The sequence below is a fragment of the Eptesicus fuscus genome, chromosome 22 (assembly GCF_027574615.1).
Source record: "Eptesicus fuscus isolate TK198812 chromosome 22, DD_ASM_mEF_20220401, whole genome shotgun sequence".
Taxonomy (NCBI): Eukaryota; Metazoa; Chordata; class Mammalia; order Chiroptera; family Vespertilionidae; genus Eptesicus; species Eptesicus fuscus.
In genome coordinates, this window is record NC_072494.1 from 4,170,821 (window position 1) to 4,189,415 (window position 18,595).

Sequence of the window (18,595 nt, forward strand, 5' to 3'; positions counted from 1 at the left end):
ATATGGCACACCCACTTTGGAAGACAGTCCAACAATTTCTTATAAACCTTAAACATAATCTTAACATAGGATCCAAGAACTGTGCTCCTAGATATTTATCCAAGAGATCTGAAAACATATATCCATACAAAAATCTGCATGTGAAAGATATAGCAGCTTTACTTGTTATTGACCCCAAACTGGAAACAACCAAGATATCCTGCAAAGATGAAACTGGAAACTGTGGTACATGTATACAATGGAATAGTAAGCAATAAGAAGAAATGAGTATTCAAGCCACAGAAAAAATGCTTGGATAAATGTTAAGTGCATATCGCTAAGTGAAAGAAGCCAGTATTAAAAGGCTACATACTACATGATTCAATTTATATGACTTTCTGGAAAACACGAGGCAATGGAGTTAATGACCAGGTCACGGTTTCTATAGCTGAAGCACAGATTTTTAAGGTGATGAAACCAATCTATATGACACTCTAATGGTGCATTCATGGTACTCTGCATGCCAAACCCTTTAAATTTTACATCAAAGAGAGTGAACCTTAATAAACGCAAATTTTAAAAAATCACTTAAGAGGTCAAGGATTCCCAGAGTAGAATGCAGATTGCAATAGAAGGATATAAATGTATAACAAATACAAGAAAGAACCAAATTTAAGGGGGTAGTAACTCTGGAAACGAGTAGAGACTGTGAGACTAAAAATGGTGTACCTGTATTTAAACATTATATTTGTTGAAGTATCTTACTCTGGCGATATGGGCTAACAATTTTGAAATTATTATACATATGTACTGGAATTAAACAAATGAAACGAAGGGATGGCAGTTATCAAGAGCCAGGTTTCTCACTATTGAAGTGGGAAGTTGGATACAAACAAGGTGAGAAAACTAGAATGAGCCCCATGTTAATGCATTAGAGTTGATGAGAGTATGAATTCATATTTAGTTTAATGCAGACACAGACAAATACATATAGAAATATTTACAGATATATCTATATATACCCGGGTAAGTATACACGTGTATTTTCATGCTCTTTCAGTTGAAAGGATTTAAAAATAAAAGACACTCCAGCCTTAGCCAGTTTGGCTCAGTGGATAGAGAGTTGACCTGCAGACTGAAGGGTCCCAAGTTCGATTCCAGTCAAGGGCACATGCCCAGGTTGCGGGCTCGATCCCCAGTAGGAGGTGTGCAGGAGGCAGCTGATCCATGATTCTCTCCCATCATTGATGTTTCTATCTCTCTCTCCCTCTTCCTTCCTCTCTGAAATTAATAAAAATATATTTAGAAAAAAAAAGACACTCCAGTAGCAAGCAATACACAAACATACACAAATAAAATAAAAATGAATGTTGGTATGTCGATTGGACATAAGAGACAAGAAGAGCTACCAATGGCAAAAGGTGGAGAAGTTTAAAAAGTAGTATTGGAATATGACCAACATATAAAATAAATATCCGTGATTCTACCTGATATAAATAAATAATCAGTTAAAAAATAAGTTGCTAATAGACAAATCTCTGTATAGAAGAATTCTACATCATTTATGTAGACTCTCCACCCTTAAGGAAGTGAAGAATAAGTCTTCAGCCATAGTCACTTCCTTCCAAATACAGAGTAAAGAAAGGAGGAAAAATAGAGTATATAAAACATAGGAGAAATCTGACAAACTCTACCTTAACCACACGATCAAAGTCAACATCAACATAAATTATGTGCATGCTTATACTCTTGATAAGACACGGTCTTCTTCCACAACACCCACAACTCCAGTCAAACCAAAAGAAAATCATCAAACAGTTACCAATTGATGGGGATTCTATAAAATACCCGACTAGGTTTCAAAATTGTCAAAATCATCAAAAAACAATAAAAGCCTGAGAAAATGTCAGAGCCAAGAGGAACCTAAGGAAACTTAACAACTAAATATAATATGATATCTTGGATAGAATCATGGGCAAGAAAATGACATTAGGTGAAAACTAAGGGCATCTGAATAAAGTTAAGTTAATGATACTGTATTATTATTAATTCATATTAATTCATTAGTTGTGACAAATTATCATACTAGTGTAATATGCTGATATGGGAAAAACGGGATGTGGGGTTTATTTCATTAGGATCTAAAGGGACTTTGGGGGATAATGATGTTCTCTATCTTGATGATGACAGTGGAAGGACCACTGATTACATCTGTTAAAACTAATTAGTGAATTTTGTATGTAAATGTACCTCAATGAGGTTGCTAAAGAAAAACTTTACAAAATAGAACAGTCAAGCCATAAAGTGATAATGATCATTAGCTACCCATTAAGCAATCTGGTAAGTCCTGAGTTATATGCCATGTAATTGACCAAAAACATTCCTGCTCATAGGTGCTGCTGAAACTCTTTCCCATGACTGTTCCCTGTGAATTGGAGTATAACTTAAGACTAGATGAAAGCCTATGAAATAAGGGATCCTCTACTATCCATTTGGTATGTCTATTGTTCATCAATCTCTCTCTCATTTCCAGGAATTAGTCTTCCCATATGATCAGATATTTAGTATTCTCTAGTTCCTTATGTCCAGAGATGGGCCAAAGTAGATTTATAGTTGTAAACACAGAGTTTATTTTTATATTATTACTGTAAACCTACTGTTATAACTATAAACCTATTTTTGCCCAGGCCTATATTCTGATTTTTAAAAACATATGTAAAGGCTTAACCAATGATCAAAATATAACTACCTCATCTTACCATATTTTCAGCAAAAAGATAAATGACTTAAAGTTAAACATTCATTGGGTGTTTGTATATATATTTGTACTTTGATGGTGCTCCTGGTAATAGTATGTCACCTTCAGAAAAAGATGAGGTCAAAAATCTCACTGCTAGTTGGGGCATATTCACATGGTGTGCAGAGAGGAATTACTATTTTAAGTTAATGTTTGCATTTCTATATAATGAACTGTGTGTAAAATAAATGTTACATGCCTTTTACTTAGCTCCAAAATTAATGTAAATTAATTATCACCATACAGATGTGAGAATGAATCCATTTATACTATATCAATATGTTTTTCAATAAAAAGCTCTATGTATTGCATAGAAATATTCTCCAAGTAATCTGTCTAGTTAAATATGTTCCCATGAACTTAAGTAAAAATGTCTAGTTCATATTCATGAGAAGAAATGAATCTCCTTAATAGGGTTAACTAGTTGTAATATATGACTGCAAATCAAAAAAAGCACAGTGCTGTATTTATACATATATGTGTGTATGTTCTGAGGGAAGTAATCATATCAATAACCTTGAGCAACTTATTTAACCACAGGGTAACACAGAAATTCTTTTACTCATGCACCTTCCCATGAAGCAAAAATGCTCTATTACCAGCTGTAATTCTGTTAATGTCTCTTAAATATTGTAACAAAATAACATGGCTATTAATACTAGTAACAATTTTTGTAAAGTGTTTTAAACCTGCCTTCCTAATTGAGACATTATGGTTAATCTATACCAGTAATTATCATACAGAGAAATTGTATATAAACAAGTTGAACACTACAACATGACATGAAATAATATTTAATTGAATCATGATGATGAAGCATGATGTAGCTGAGCTGTATTCAGCGAAGTTTAAAAGTAATTTGTCATAATAACAGTAAAAGATACCCTAAAAAATCTTCTAAAAAGAGCCTGTTAGTAGCAAACTGGTTATTGAAAGTTATGCAAGTGGACTAATTACGGAGGAACATACCAGGATGTTAAGTTGGTGTCACAGAGAGTGACTAGAGACACATGCCTTCTGCTGCCCAAAGACAACTGGCTAAAACTCAAAGGACTAATTAAAATGTCAGCCCCCAAGGAAAACGGGACGACCGTGGCGCAACCGTCAACCATAGCAAGCCCCTTCCCAGACAGACATGGAAATACACACAGAAACAGAGGGCTCCTGGCCTCGTCTTTGTTTACGTAAATAAGAACAGTGTCCCTGAGAGAAATGCCCCGTCTTCCCAAGTCAATTCTCTTAGGATGCTAGCGTTCCAGAACAAGATCAGATCCACACACTCATGTGCCTGTGCTTGAGTTAATGCTAATGATTATACTAGCGGTGAAAACACTAATTCGTGTGCTTTGTCGAAGCTTTCCTCTCAAACTTGCTCGTTGAAATAATATTCCCCAATCTGATTTGAAACTGAAATACGGCAGGTGGACAACAAATAACGAATGTGATACCAACAAGGTACCTATCTGAGAAAATGCTGTATTTCCAAATACTGCCAGTCAAATTAAGTATTTCTGAGACGAGAATATGGGAACAAAGTGTATACTTGTAATACACAGAATCGCATAAAAATGGCCACAGACAATGGCCATGTCTTTGCATTTCATATAGGTTTCGTAGTTCACATAAATCAAAAGGTGGGTGCAATTCTAAAAAAAACAAAACAAAAAACAGGCACTCCACAAATTGTTTTAAAAGATTTTGCATAAAAAACTTATGGATGCTAACATTTCTCGTACTACCAATCCACTAAAAAGTTGAACATTGTGAATTTTAATCCAATATTTTAAAATGCAATAAGATGACTGAAGATTTGGGACCAAAAAAAAAAAAAGAATATGATTAAAACCTTTAGAGGTTTTTACTATAATCAGTGATCATGAACCTGGTTGATTCAAGGTTATTTTCAATCAAAATATTATGTGATACAAAAACACATATATTTCTGATTTCATAGTCTTCTCTCTGTTGAAGACTATATCTCCTCTTTCCTAAGGGTATTAAATGTTTGTAAAAATAAGCTGGTGAAGAAAGAATATAGATATGCCCTGGATAAATACAAGTTATACATAATGGTGACAAGGTTCAGCATATGCAATAAGAGAAAACACACTGTCGTATATCATGAAGTCTACAGTCTCTATTTAAAACATATTTGATGTGTCACTAATAAAAGAAAAAAAATGCTTGCAATTATAGTTGTAAATTGTCACAGGTTTCTAATATGCATCATGATTTACGACATTTTAAAATGTAAAAAAGAAAATGTGCATCTTAGAATTGACCAATACAGTTTTTGTATTACAAACAAAGACGCATGCGGGTCACTGGGCACAGGAGCCCCAAATATCTAAGTAGCATGTTTGTGTTTCTTTTCCTTTTTATTTTCTCTTAACACACATTCACTGTGTTGATGCCAAAGTTCCTTAGTGCTGTGGACTGAATAGTGTCCCCCAAAGATTTCGAAGTTCAAAGCTCCCAGTACCTGTGAGTGTGACCCGGTGTTAAAATAGGTCTCTGCAGACGATCAAGGGAAGGTAAGCTCATTAGGATGGGCCATGACCCAATATAACTGTGTCCTTCTAAGAAGGGGGAATTTGGACAATGAAACATGCACACAGGCAGAATGCCATGTGAACATGAAGGCGGAGATCAGCATGATGTATTTGCGTGTCAAGCAATGCCAAAAGATTGCTGGCAAACTACCAAAGCTAGATATGGAACATACCTTTCTAGGCATGGAACAAATTCTTCCACTCAGCACTCAGCAAGAACCAACCCGGCAGGCACTCGGATTTCGAACTTCTATCCTCCCGAACTGTGAGCCGATCGGCTGTTGTCTAACCAGCCAGGCTGAGATGCTTTGTTCTGGCAGTCCTGGAAATTAACACAGTAAGATAAGTTAGTGATACTTTAGTAAAATATTGTTGATCTTGTTGTTCGACAATCACAGTCACAACAATCACAACCTTTTTCTTATTACTCTTCAGTTAAGCGAATCATTTAATCAGAAACCCAATATTCCCAGAATTTTTTATATACTGCCTACTATTGACTTTTACTCACCGTTTGCAGTAAGCTTACATATTTAAAAATTATGAATAAAGCATCGGAGAAAGGAATGAAATAGCTACTACTACTAAGCAGGCAAATAACACAAATCTAAAATCATAAATTTCCTCGAAGTGACTAACACTTGTCTTAGTGAAAATTTCCAGAGATGCCTCATGTTGCACAGACCAATGTTACGTCTTTGAATACATATGTCTCTCTCTGTGCACCTGTGCCCGGATGTGTGTGACTGTGTTTGTGTTTTAGTATTGAAGAAGGCAAGGAGGGCTCACATTTCCTTCTCCCATTGAGTCTTTGTGTTTCAGTTTCGTTTTGGTATCCTATACAGGGCCTACTTTTCAGACCTTCATTATAGTTAACGTTAAAAAAAAAATCTCCATGTTGATTAAATTAGTCAGTACTAGATGCCTTGTGCTTCTCAAAAGAACAGCTGTGGCTTAGCCCTAGTTTTTATCTGTTTATATGTAGAGGACAAAGGAGAGGACTTTTCCTCTACCCTCTTAGGTTCTGAAGGAGAGGAAAAATAATTTTCCTTCTACCCTTCCCGGTTTTGGCTGAGACCCCTCTAATGAAAGATAGGTTAGCAAGAGAAAAACAAACCGAAGTGCATTAACATGGATACTTTGGGTGTATATGGGAGATCCAGGGAAAAATAAGGAACTCAAAGCAATGGCTTAGAATTCCAGCTTTCTGCAGGGTCAGCAAAGGAAACACATTTGTGGCCAAATGACAGGACAAAGGGAAGCAGTTTTAGGCTTGCAAGGACTGAGATAAAGGCCAATAAGTAAAGCCCTTTTTTATAAATTGGTTTTAGAGAGAGGGAGGGAAGGAGGGAGAAAGGAAGGGAAAGGCTGGGGGCGGGAAGAGGGAGGGTAAGAAGGGGAGAGTGAGAGAGGAAGGGAGAGGGGGGAGGGAGGGAGAGAGAGGGAAGAAGAGGGAGGGAGGGAGAGGAGAGAGAGAGAGAGAGAGAGAGAGAGAGAGAGAGAGACAGACAGACAGACAGACGTCGATTTGTTGTTCCACTTATTTATCCACTCAGTGGTTGCTTCTTGCATGATTCCACAACCTTGTCATATGGGGACCTCTAGCCAACTGAGATGGGATGTAGGCAATTTAGGGGAGAGGAAATACATTTCATTTTTACTTTTTTATTGAATGCATTGGGGTGAAATTGGTTAATACAACTATATAGGCTTCAGGGGTGCAGTTCTGCAATACATCATGTGTACTGTGTGCCACGCCAGCACAGCCAGGTTGCGTGAGCCTGAGAGGGGGTGGTGAAGGATTACGAAAAGACAAGACAAGAGAATCAAGGTGGGTCTGGGTGGGACGCTGCCCTCTCAGAGGGAGAGACAGCTACACAGTCTGGAAGCCGAGTATTTTGTGGCCAAGATTGCACGAGGCAAAGGAAGGGCTGGTCAAGAGGTTTACGACGTCCTCGCGGGTTACTCCGTCACCTGCACCTGATCACGCTGTTTCCTTGCTGCAGCTCCGGCATCCTGTATCCCTCAGCCAAGGGGGACCACGGGTGCCCACCAGGCAAACTCTGCAGCCGCTCTCCACAGTATTGTGTTCTCACCACCCCAAGTCTCCTTCCCTCTCCACCCCCCTTTCCCCCTGGGAATCACCATGCTGTTGTCTGTGTCCAGGAGTTGTTATTTTTCTTTATTTGCTTGATCCCCTCACCCTTCTCGCCCCGCCCTGCAAGCCCTCCCCTCCCCGCTGTCAGTCTGTTCTCCGTACCCATGAGCCTGTGTCTCCGTTGCCTGCTGGTTTATCGGGTTCATTAGGTTCCCCCTGTGAGTGACATCCGAGGATGCTGGTGGGAAAATCTGAACGGGCCCTTTCTGAGGCCTTCTCCCCACCTTGGCGCCAGGCTCTGTGCCCATTCGGTCCGGGCTTGGGTGGGGGGGTCCGGTGGCCCAGAGGCGGCTCAGGCTGCAGGGGGCGGCTCAGGCCTCCCGTGAGCGCAGGGCATGCGGAGGGGCCCTCGAAGCTCGCTGGCCCCGCTCCCGCGGAGGTTGTTGGTTCAGGAGCCCGAGGAGAGACAGCCGTCCGCCCGGCCGCACAGCCAGCCTCGGGGGTCGGCGGGGCGCGGCCCACGTTCTCGGATGGGTCTTACCTCCGCGTCCAGGACCGGGAGGGCTCCTGCGGCACCTGTGGTTCCCTCGTGCGGCCCCGCGTGCGCCCGGGCAGCTCTGCGTCCCCTACGTCCTCACGTCCTGGAGGGCGTGGCCACGGCGCAGGTGCATGTTCTCGCGGGAAGTCGTGTCCTCGAGCAGGAGGAGCAGCCACGCCCGGGCCAGGTGGTGGCTGCGGGGACAGCAGCGGGGTCGCAGGTCGCAGGTCGGTGCAGCAGGGCAGGGTGACCGGGTGCCGGGAGGAGGACAGCGGCGCATGCGGGAGCTCAGGGCTGGGGGGCGGTACGGAGAGAACCTCCCCCAAAGCGGTGCAGGCAGGTCTGGTGCAGAGGGTGGCGGACACGATGGTTCCGCAGGTTGCAATTAGGAAGAGGTTGGGGGTGGGCCCAGGGGTGGGCCCAGGCCCCCACCCCGAGGCTGTTGAAGCAAGAGGCAGGGTCTCAGGCCCACCAGCGCGCTGCCCGTTCCCACCCGGGACAGTTTTGCGCAGGGAGAGTGGACGGGGGCCTGGGGTGCGCTGCGGGAGGGCCCTGGGGTTGCGGCGGGGATGCAGAGGATCTGACTCGGGGCCAGGCCAGCCTGGGGCCCACTCTTAGGGGAACCGGGCCACTGTCCCAGCTCCAGGGCCAGAACGCCCAGACGTTGGCTCAGGGAGAGAGGAGAGCAGGACAAACAGAGCCCGCTTCTAGGGAACTCTCTGTATTTGGAGCGTAGTTTGGGGAAGTTCAAGCCTAAGGATGCTGTTAACAAAAAGGTGGGGAGATTGAAGTGAGCCGTTCAGGTGAAGCCAGTAGACCCGAAAGAGAAAGGAGCTAATTTTGCAGCGAGAACCCCCTCCCCGCCCCCGTGTCCAGTGCAGACATGGACCTCGGGATACCCAGGCGAAGGCCCCAAAGACGAATTCACCTCCAAGAGACCGACCGCTCAGCTGGCGATGGATGGAGCCTAACAGGTGGATGTGGTTGGTCCCAGCAGAAGCCGACAGCCTGAGAGAAAGGTCGTGGCCACGGGCGAGGCAGGGCGCTCTGCTAAAACCGCTGTCCTTCTGTGGTCACTGGGTGTGCGCGCGCAAGCCTGGCTCGCCGAGGTTAGGCCTCAGAGGCTTTGCACGGTGGGCAAACAGAGGTCAGTAAAGGAGTCCATCCACATCCACAGATAACCGACAGCTACCCCACCGAGGGGGGCTCAGTTGCCAAAGTCTGATGCCTTCGTGGCCACTGTTCTTCGGAGACCCGGACTCCCCCCTGCCTCTGGACTCAGTCCCTGGATGATGACACTCACCCTGAAATACCATGGCTTTCATTCAGAATAATTTCTGCACCCAGCTTCACCTACCCACACCCTGGAGGTACTGGAGTTGGTCCAACGTGGTTTAAATGCTTCTCTGTGAAATGTGTAAAATGTCTGTTTTCCAAATACATAATGGGTTACAGTTGAACACGGGATAATTATCTCCCTTTTTATTCATTTGAGACTTCCAAATGATAATTAATTCAAAAAGGCATGTTTATCAGAAAACCAAACAAGTCTGAGAGGTAAGTTTTCAAAGAAAACTTGACCCATTTGAGGGTGAAGATAGAGCAACACATTCTATTACGCATTATTCCCTCATTTCAACATAACAAGTTCTGTCTAAGCACTATTTATGATGGAACATGTTTCCTTTCATAAAAAAATGTAATTTCAGCCCTGGCTGGTGTGTCATCCTGTGCATGCAGGAGGCGGCTGATCAGTGTTTTACTTTGCACACCAATGTTTCTCTCTCTCTTTCTCTCTCTCTCTCTAAAAACAAAACAAAAATCAACAATAAAAATAATTGAAAAAATAATGATTTCAGTATTTGATTACAACACATGAAAATGTTTGTTGCTATCACATAACATAAGCATAAGGATCGCAAGTCAGTACAAACTAATTCGGAAAAGAATTTAACAACACAACTGGACACTTTGCATTTGTATTCAGTATCTCAATACTTGAGGACATTTCTGAGAGCAGGAGACAGTGACTGCATATTGAAACTATAATGTGTAGCCTTAAGAGAATTTGGGAGTATTTTAAAATATCAAATCTTTGGGGGATCTTTTATTTTTTAACATTTTGAAGTTCTTTCTCCAGGCACCAATACCAAAGGATAAAGAAACACAGTTCACATGACAGCCACTTCACAGAGCTTTGTAAAACTTGTGAAATAAAAATTTCAAAAGAGAAAAACTCAAGTTATCCCATAAGCACATACCAGCGGGGTTCTGTTGTTATTGTTGCTGTTTCTTCAAGTGAGAAGTTTCAGAAGAGAACCTGAATGGAAATGGGGTGCTAGTTTAGTTACAATGCAAGGGGCTTTATAATAAAAATTAAACGGGATTAGAATTTTAAGTACAACCTCTAAGGCTATAAAGCAAATGTAAGTGTTAAAATAGAAGTTATAAAATGGTTAGTAGTAACTATTTATTTCATTCAAAATTCAAACACTTCTTTATCCCCTATATGTCTTTTCATCTTACTATCCTGGGGTGAATAAGATAGCTTGAGGGGTTTTTTTGTTACATATATATTTTTCATATGTAATTTTTTGATAATTTTTTTTTACTAAGTACCATCATATGTATCTAATAGAAACATATAAACTTTTGATTAAATGTTAAATCATTTTTTTCTAGAAATTAATGAAAGCATTAAGACTCTTATTCCCAGGATTGTAGTAAAAGAGAAAATTTAGTCTCACCACATTTAAAGGGGACATAATTTGATTAATTCATTTTATAAAAGTGAAAATGTCTTCCAATATTGTCATTTTCAAGTTGAATTTTTATTCCCATTGTGAATTTTCACTTATTAAATACCCTTACCTCTCAGACTGTTTGGTTTTCTGATAAACATGCCTTTATGAATTAATTATCATTTGGAAGTCTCAAATGAATAAAAAGGGAGATAATTATTCCATTTTCAACTGTAACCTATTATGTATTTATAGCAAATGCCTAGTAGATTTCAATTTAAACTAATCCTAACTATTGATAAAAAGATGTGTTCAGTTCCTTGTAATGTTGGCTTAGTTTGATGTCAAAAGTACAAAGACAGCGAATTCTCAAGCCTTAACATACCAGAAAGGGATAAACAGCCTTTGAAATAGTTTTCAGAAGCCAGAAGGACACCTCCATAACCTTGCACTACGTACTTGACTTGCATAGCAAACACTGAGTAGAAAGATTTGGCTTCTGCTGTTTCAGTTCACTTGTCCTACAATAATAGCTCTTGCCATTATTCATATGAAAAGACTCCCAAAGTGAGTCTCACAACAGATTCACCTTTTAAAAATGATGGCACATGCTCTCTATCATGGGTTTTTCATAGGACCAGACTACCTACCTTTGTTGTTGTAAAAGAACAAGTTTGAAAACACTTTATGTTTTTGGAAGCAACAACCTAGAACAGGTGCCCACCATGTGCAGGTAGGCGCTCGAATGAACGAATACGGTTAGGTGTTAGAAAAATCGTGATTTTCATGTCTCACTTTTTGCCAGTTTTATTGAGATATGACTGGCATATAACATTGTGTAAGTTTAAGGGGTACACCAAAATGATTTAATATATGTACATATTACCAAAGAATTACCACAAGATGTTTAAGTAACATCCATCACCTCTCCTAGTTACAAGTTTTTTTCTTGTGATGAGAAATTTAAGATCTACTCTCTTAGCAACTATCAAATATACAACACAGTATTGTTACTTAGATCCATCATGTTGTAAATTATATCCCCAGAACTGATTATCTTATAAGTGCAAGTTTGGACCTTTTGACCCCTTCACCAAATCATGCCCCCACTTTCTTGCCCCCCACGTCTGGCAACCACAAGTCTGACCTCTGTTCCTATGACTTTGTTGCTGTGTTGAGTCCGCATATGTGTGGAATAATGCAGTATTTGTCTTCATCTGTCTCATTTTTTTTTTCTTTACTTAGCATGATGTTCTCAAGGTCTGAGTGTAAATAATGCTGCAATGAACATAGGATGCACATATCTCTTCGGGACATTGATTTTCTTGCCTTTATACCCCAAGTGGGCTTGTGGATCATATGGTAGTTCTGTTTTTTTAAGAGACTTGGATTCAAATTGATGGGGGGCTGTGATGAACTAGAGAATGCAGATGAATCCATCTCCCTGTCAACCAGTGGCAATGTGGACCAGTGTTGACAAGACATGTTTTTCTTCTTTATTTATTTACTAGAGGCCCGATGCACGAAGATTTGTACAAGAATGGGCCTTCCTTCCCCTGGCTGCCGGCACCGCCTTTGCTCTGGCCCGAGCCGCCTTTCCGCCTTCCCACGCTGCCCAGAGGCCCGGAGCAGCTGGGGTGGTGGACTGCCTGCATCGTCGCCATGGTGATGACACAAGTGTCCCACCCTGCCCCTTGGCGCCTGTGTATGCAAATTAACCCACCATCTTTGTTGGGTTAATTTGCATACTCCTGATTGGCTGGTGGGCGTCATGAAGGTATGGGTCAATTAGCATGTTGCTTTTTACTAGGTAGATTTTTTCACTCAGAGAGACTGGATTTCTGGAATTTTATGTGTGATCTGTGAGTTCTTCAATTCTCAAGTGGAAGCTCATATTTTAACAGTTTTTCATGGTATGACATACAAACCCATTGAAGGGCTGAGTTGCTACCATGGATTACCAGTTCATAATCCCTGGGTTACATACTTCAGAGAGAGAAAGAGGCTCCTTTTTAACCAGAGTTTTTTTTTTTTTTTTTTTAAAAGCCATCAAGGAATGTACAACACTGAGAGTGAACCCTACTGGGAACGATGGCCTTTCAGAACTTATGATGCTTCAATGTAGGTTTGCCCCTTGGAACCAACGCTCCACTCTAATGTGGGGTGCTGATAGTGGGGGAGGCTGTGTGTATGGGGAGGTGCAGTGAGAGGTAATTTATGGGCACTCTGTACTTCTCTCTCAATTTTGCTGAAATCCTAAAACATCTGTAAAAATAAAGTCTATGTCTAAAAATCACCAATAAATTAATAACTAACTTAAAAATACAGAATCCCTAATAATTAAATAATAACAAATCAACGTAACAAAATGTCTTTCAATATGGAACCATTCCCATACTCTACAAACTAATAATCAAGTAATGAGGTCCCCAAAAGCATTGATAAATAAGATAAGGTCAGTCCCAGTTAATAAATTAGTCCAGTATTTGTTTCTTCTTTCCTTCCATCTTTTTTTTCAATTCATCTCTTCCTTAACATGTGTTTTGCCATTGTGCTGCATAGCTGTTTAAGGCCTTCTGGCACTGCTTTATATGGTAGGTGACAGACAGTTTGCCTTTTTTGAAATATTCCCATAAATACAGACCTGTCTGGGATCTACTCCCACTGGTCCAGATCGTCTTCCAAAGTGATACTTTGCTAAAGCCAAGAAAAACAGAGAAGACCTCAAAAATAACTTTATTTTTGTTAAAAAGGTTGTATACTCTTATATGGTATTTATTAGACTCAGTATACTTCTTGCCATTTTAACAGGAAAATAGAATGATAATTAAAATCTCACTTGGTGAATTTCTTTTCCCTTTGGCAATAGGACCAAAATATTTTAAAATGTATTTTCTCATGAAGGACTATAAATATGATTTTAAATAAAATCTCAATATTTTAAATTCATCTGAGACTGTTCTAGTTAAAGAAATTAGTTCATCATAGTTCTGCATGATCACTTTCTTACACAATAATTTTTAAGAAATATGATTCCAAGTTTCCCAGCATAAATTATTTGTACTCATTTCATTACTTGCTACCTTTGGTAGATGACATATCTCAGTAAATCAATAGTTATGTAGCTCTAAAATTTCTAATGTTCTGATTGCATGTACATGATTGATATATTCTGATTTATCTATAATATTGAAGTGAAATATAAAATATCTTGATTAGATATGTTTTATTAAAATAAGACGAGAAATATTAATAAGGATGGTTAAGTAAATGCGTTTGGATAGCATGCTCACTGACATTTAAGAAGAATGTTTCCTAATATAAACGCAAATAGCAGAGAATTTTAAATGCCTTTTTGTAAAGCATTATTAATAATCTGAGCTTCAGTTTCTTTTTACCCCTTGGATTCATGCTTTTCATTGAGAGCACAGAGTTGATTTGAGAAAGCAAGAGGTAATCCAGCCTAGAGTATACAGGTCTGTCTTACTGTTTTTATTTTTTGTTATGTAAAAACCAAACAACTTGTAAAATCAGGGGAGGTTAGGAGTCCCTACATAAAGTTTTACTAGGAGTATTAAATATTACCTGACCAAGTTTGAGATATAAATTAGAAGCTTTGATTTAACCCTCAAACAATTTCATTTTAGCCACCCAGTCAAGACTTTTTCCTGGAAATAATGCAGTAAATAATCACAGATACAAGCTTTAGGCTTGTTTTCTAGGTTGTTCATCAGCGTGTTATATATGAATGAAAATTATGGAGGAAAAAAATACTGAACAATGTGGAAATGTTTGACTAAAGTACTGCATATATGAACAATTACATATTAGGAATCAAATTTTGGTTAATATTTAATAAGTAAAATATGGATAAATCAGATGAAAATGCAAAGCTATAATGCTATATATAATTCATCTTATTTTCAATTACATAAAGATAACTGTACATAAGCATACAGACACACATACATATGCAGAAAGATGTATACATCCATACACTGAGGAAAAAATTCTTGGAAATAAATATGCAAAATGTTAATAGCAGGATCAAGGTTGTTTTTACATTAAATGTAAAATGCCCATGCATTACTCAATGTAGCCAGTGAATAATTCCAACATGTTTATAAATCCCCATCCTCTCTTTTCCTGTAGCTCAATTTAAAGTATTTATTTAGATATTTGTAAAGGATGCATGAAAACATGCTGACAGTTTTAAACGCATGTAGTGTACAATCATGCCATTAGCCTAGAAACAGAGGTTAAAGAAACATTGTTAAACATGAACTATAATAAGAAGTCTTATGCGGTGGGAAGTTTTAATTTGTGAGTTATCCACTGCTTGGATTCAGTGTCCAGGGGAAAATTATATAGAGCTGTCTTGTCAGAAATAGAAATTAATTGATGGAGAAATCCATAGAGTCCTTACTATAAAGAATGTATGAACGGAGGCACAAACAGAAACGCTGACCTTGGTGGGAGCCATGATTCTGAGACTAGACTGTACCTTTTGTACTTGAAGGTGTGCCTGGGACCAGTGGACGGGATGAGATGCGGCTCATCAGCACATCAGGAAGCACCCTTGGCAAGCGCTGGCTTCCTGAGTTGTTATGGAGAAGATGTCAGGTAAGGTAAAGTCCAGAAAGCGTGGCTTCCCTGAATCGTTTATAACATGCAAAGCATTCGGATATCCACACCTTACAATTTTATACTTTTTCAGTGTGTTTCTTATTTTCAATTACGTGTGTGCTTGATCCAAAATAAGGTACAGTGTATCTGGAAACTGTGGACGTGTGTAAGTCAGTGCAACATTTAATCATAGCATTATTCACAAAATAGAATGGCCAAGAGCAAAGGAAGTCCTAGGAACAGTTTCGTAAAGGAGATTGAAGGTTATAGGAGATCCTTTCTATTTCTTCTGATTCTTCTAACAGCACATAAAAGGAGACTGGGCAGAGAAAGTGTGCTGAGAAAAAAATTCCTAAAACAGCTTAAAACAACAACCACCCACAGTACTCTTATCTCTCAGTCCTTAACATGGATGACTTTATGTTCATTTTGTCATCTTTACAATCACTTTTGTAGTGAAACCTTTGGTTGCTTTTGAGAAACTAACTGCCCAGAGGGAGCCAAGATGTTGGACGAGCAGAAAATCAGTGCGCCAATTATGAATATGTTCAAAGTCTGAGTACTGCAGTGCTAGTACAGTACAAAGCACTCTCAACATGGTCAAAGAAGGCCATGTTTAAGATTAAAGGATTTGATGACAGTGACTCAATAAATTGATGATAAAAATTATAAAGAGATAAAAAGTACTTCATCCTTCAAAAAAAAATAACTGATTGTGTTAGGATTGTCAATAATGAGTAATTTTTCTTTATTTATACAAATTGTCATATAAAGAATTTTTCAAAATAAAGACTGGAATTGTAAAAAAAAAAAAAGGGTACACTAAAAGAACCAAATGAAAATTCAAATGTTGAAAAACTCAAACTGAAATTTAAAAAACTCAATGTAGGGGCTCAGCAGCAGATCTACACTAATAAAAGAGTAAGATGCAAATTGACCATACCTTCACGATGCCCACCAGCCAATCAGGATTGAGTATGCAAATTAACCCAGCAAAGATGGAGGGTTAATTTGCATACACAGGTGCCTAGCGGCCGGGGGCGGAGTGGAATGCTTGGCAGCCAGGGGAAGGAAGGCCCATTCTTGCATGAATCTTCGTGCATTGGGCCTCTAGTTTGAATATAAGAGGTTAAATATAAGAGACGCACAATCAGGCAACACAAACAGTTGCGAGACAAAGAAAATCTTGAAAGCAACAACAGCAAAACCATTCACTATGTGCAGCAAACCACACTCAGATCAGCAGCTTACTTCTCAGAAGAGATGTTGGACTTCTTTTAGGTCTCATATCAATAAGCAGGGGTACAGATCGTGTGATCTTTATTTAGGATAGGTAAGTATCACTTATCTGGACTTCAGTCAATATAAAAGAAAGCCTCACTTAAGCTCTGGAACTAGTCTAATCTAATAATAGACAAATATGCAAATTGACCGCACCTTCGCTACACCTAAACCACGCCCACCAGCCAAGCCACGCCCACCAACCAATCAGGACGAGTATGCAAATTACCCAACAAAGATGGCGGCTAATTTGCATATCAAGACAGCGTCGAAAGAAGCCAAGAGCTGCAGAAGGGAGTAAAGCTTCGAAGAAGCAAGCAAGCCGGGGGGGAGGAGAAGGGCGGGGCAGAGGCAGGGCGGGGGGCGAAGGGAAATGCGGGCGGGCTGGAGGAGAAGGCGGGGCGGGGGACAAGGGCGGGGCGGAGGCGGGGCGGGGGAGAAGGGAAATGCGGGTGGGCTGGAGGAGAAGGTGAGGTGGGGGACAAGGGAGGAACGGAGGCGGGGTAGAGTGCAGCAGGAAATCCTATTGCAGGATTTTTCCTGCAACGGGAAAGCTAGTCTATATATATAAAAAGCCTAAGCAACTGTTCAACTGGTAGCTATGATGCGCACTGGCCGCCAGGGGGCAGATGCTCAACGCACAGGCATGGAAACATGGAACAGAAGAATCTCAGAAGGAAGGGGGGAGGGCAGGAAGAGATTAACCAAAGATCTTATGTGCATATTAGATGCCTGGTGCACAGGTTCATGCACCGGTGGGGTCCATCAGTCTGGCCTGTGGGAACCAGGCCGAAACCGGCAGTCTTACATCCCCTGTGGGGTCCTGGATTGCGAGAGGGCACCAGGGTTACGAATCCGTGCACCAGGCCTCTAGTATTATATAAGTCTACATAAGAAGAGTGGCTTGCCGGATCTGCATATGAACCAAAACTTGAGAAGATAAATAGGCAGAGAGTGAAGTGAGAATACCAACGTTGGTAATCTGGAGAAGATAATATACGTAGTGTGGCTTGAAATGTAACTAGTGAGGAGATGCAGGGGGTGGAGGAGATATGTTCCAGGGCTTGGAGTAGATGCATAAGAAAGAAGATCATCTGGAAAGCCTTGGAAATACCATAAATGGCCCATGATTGGATACTTTTTACCAGGGCATACTGCATAGAGAAGCTAACTCATTTCAATGGTCCGAGTTGGAGTGGCAGCAATGTCCTGATCCTTTACTAATTACTAATATAAATAAAGGGAATCTACCGAAGAGACAGGAGAACCAGCACCGTGAGGAGAAGAGGGAAAAGGGGAAAAAAAAGTTTTTTTTAAAAAAAACTGGGATCGGCTTCAGTGTTATTAAGTATTATAGAAAAGCTGAAATAAAGCAAAGCGCTAAGAACTTTAAATGGAAAGTTTTGAAAGAATAATGAGCAAATGTAGAACCAAGATGAGATAGAATCCTGACTCAACAAATTTGGGAAGACCTAAACTAGATTTGAAGAAGAAAAAAAAACCTGCTGGAGAAGATGTTGTTTGTAAGTACTTCTATGGGTCATGTACTGGTATATATGAGAGTGAAATATTTTGATGGAAGAATTATTTCATGCAAGAAATAGGAAGAATTCACAACAGGTGTGGGAATAGCCAAGACCAGTATGAGAGACATTAAAAATTCTTTTACAAGAAGGAAAGCCATGTAGAGAAACAGTTTATAGTTCTTTGTTAAAATCGTTTAGGGAGGGGGTTGAGAAACAAGAAAAGTTTGTTTAATTAATAGAAATGCTATGTACTCTTCTTTAATATAAAAATAACTATTAACCTAAATAGGATTGGCTCATATATTCCTTGATAGTTAGAATCAGAAGTAGTAAAAATCATTTGACCTCTAGTATTACCATCTCTAATACTTCCCAAAATGTGCAATAATGGCTGAAAATGTCCCTCTATATCTCATTATTGTTTAAATATACATTGGCCATCAGGTAAACTGTGAAG

General features: G+C 39.9%; 1 long non-coding RNA gene across 1 annotated transcript in view; it reads right to left on the minus strand.

Moving 5' to 3' along the window:
* LOC129148029 (uncharacterized) overlaps window positions 1-5,577 on the minus strand; it is an 83,456-nt gene extending 77,879 nt beyond the window's left edge. The window contains exon 1 of the long non-coding RNA XR_008555218.1: window positions 5,502-5,577. This is a non-coding gene — a long non-coding RNA (uncharacterized LOC129148029). The remainder of the gene's footprint in view (window positions 1-5,501) is intronic.
* Between the last annotated feature and the right edge of the window lie 13,018 nt (window positions 5,578-18,595).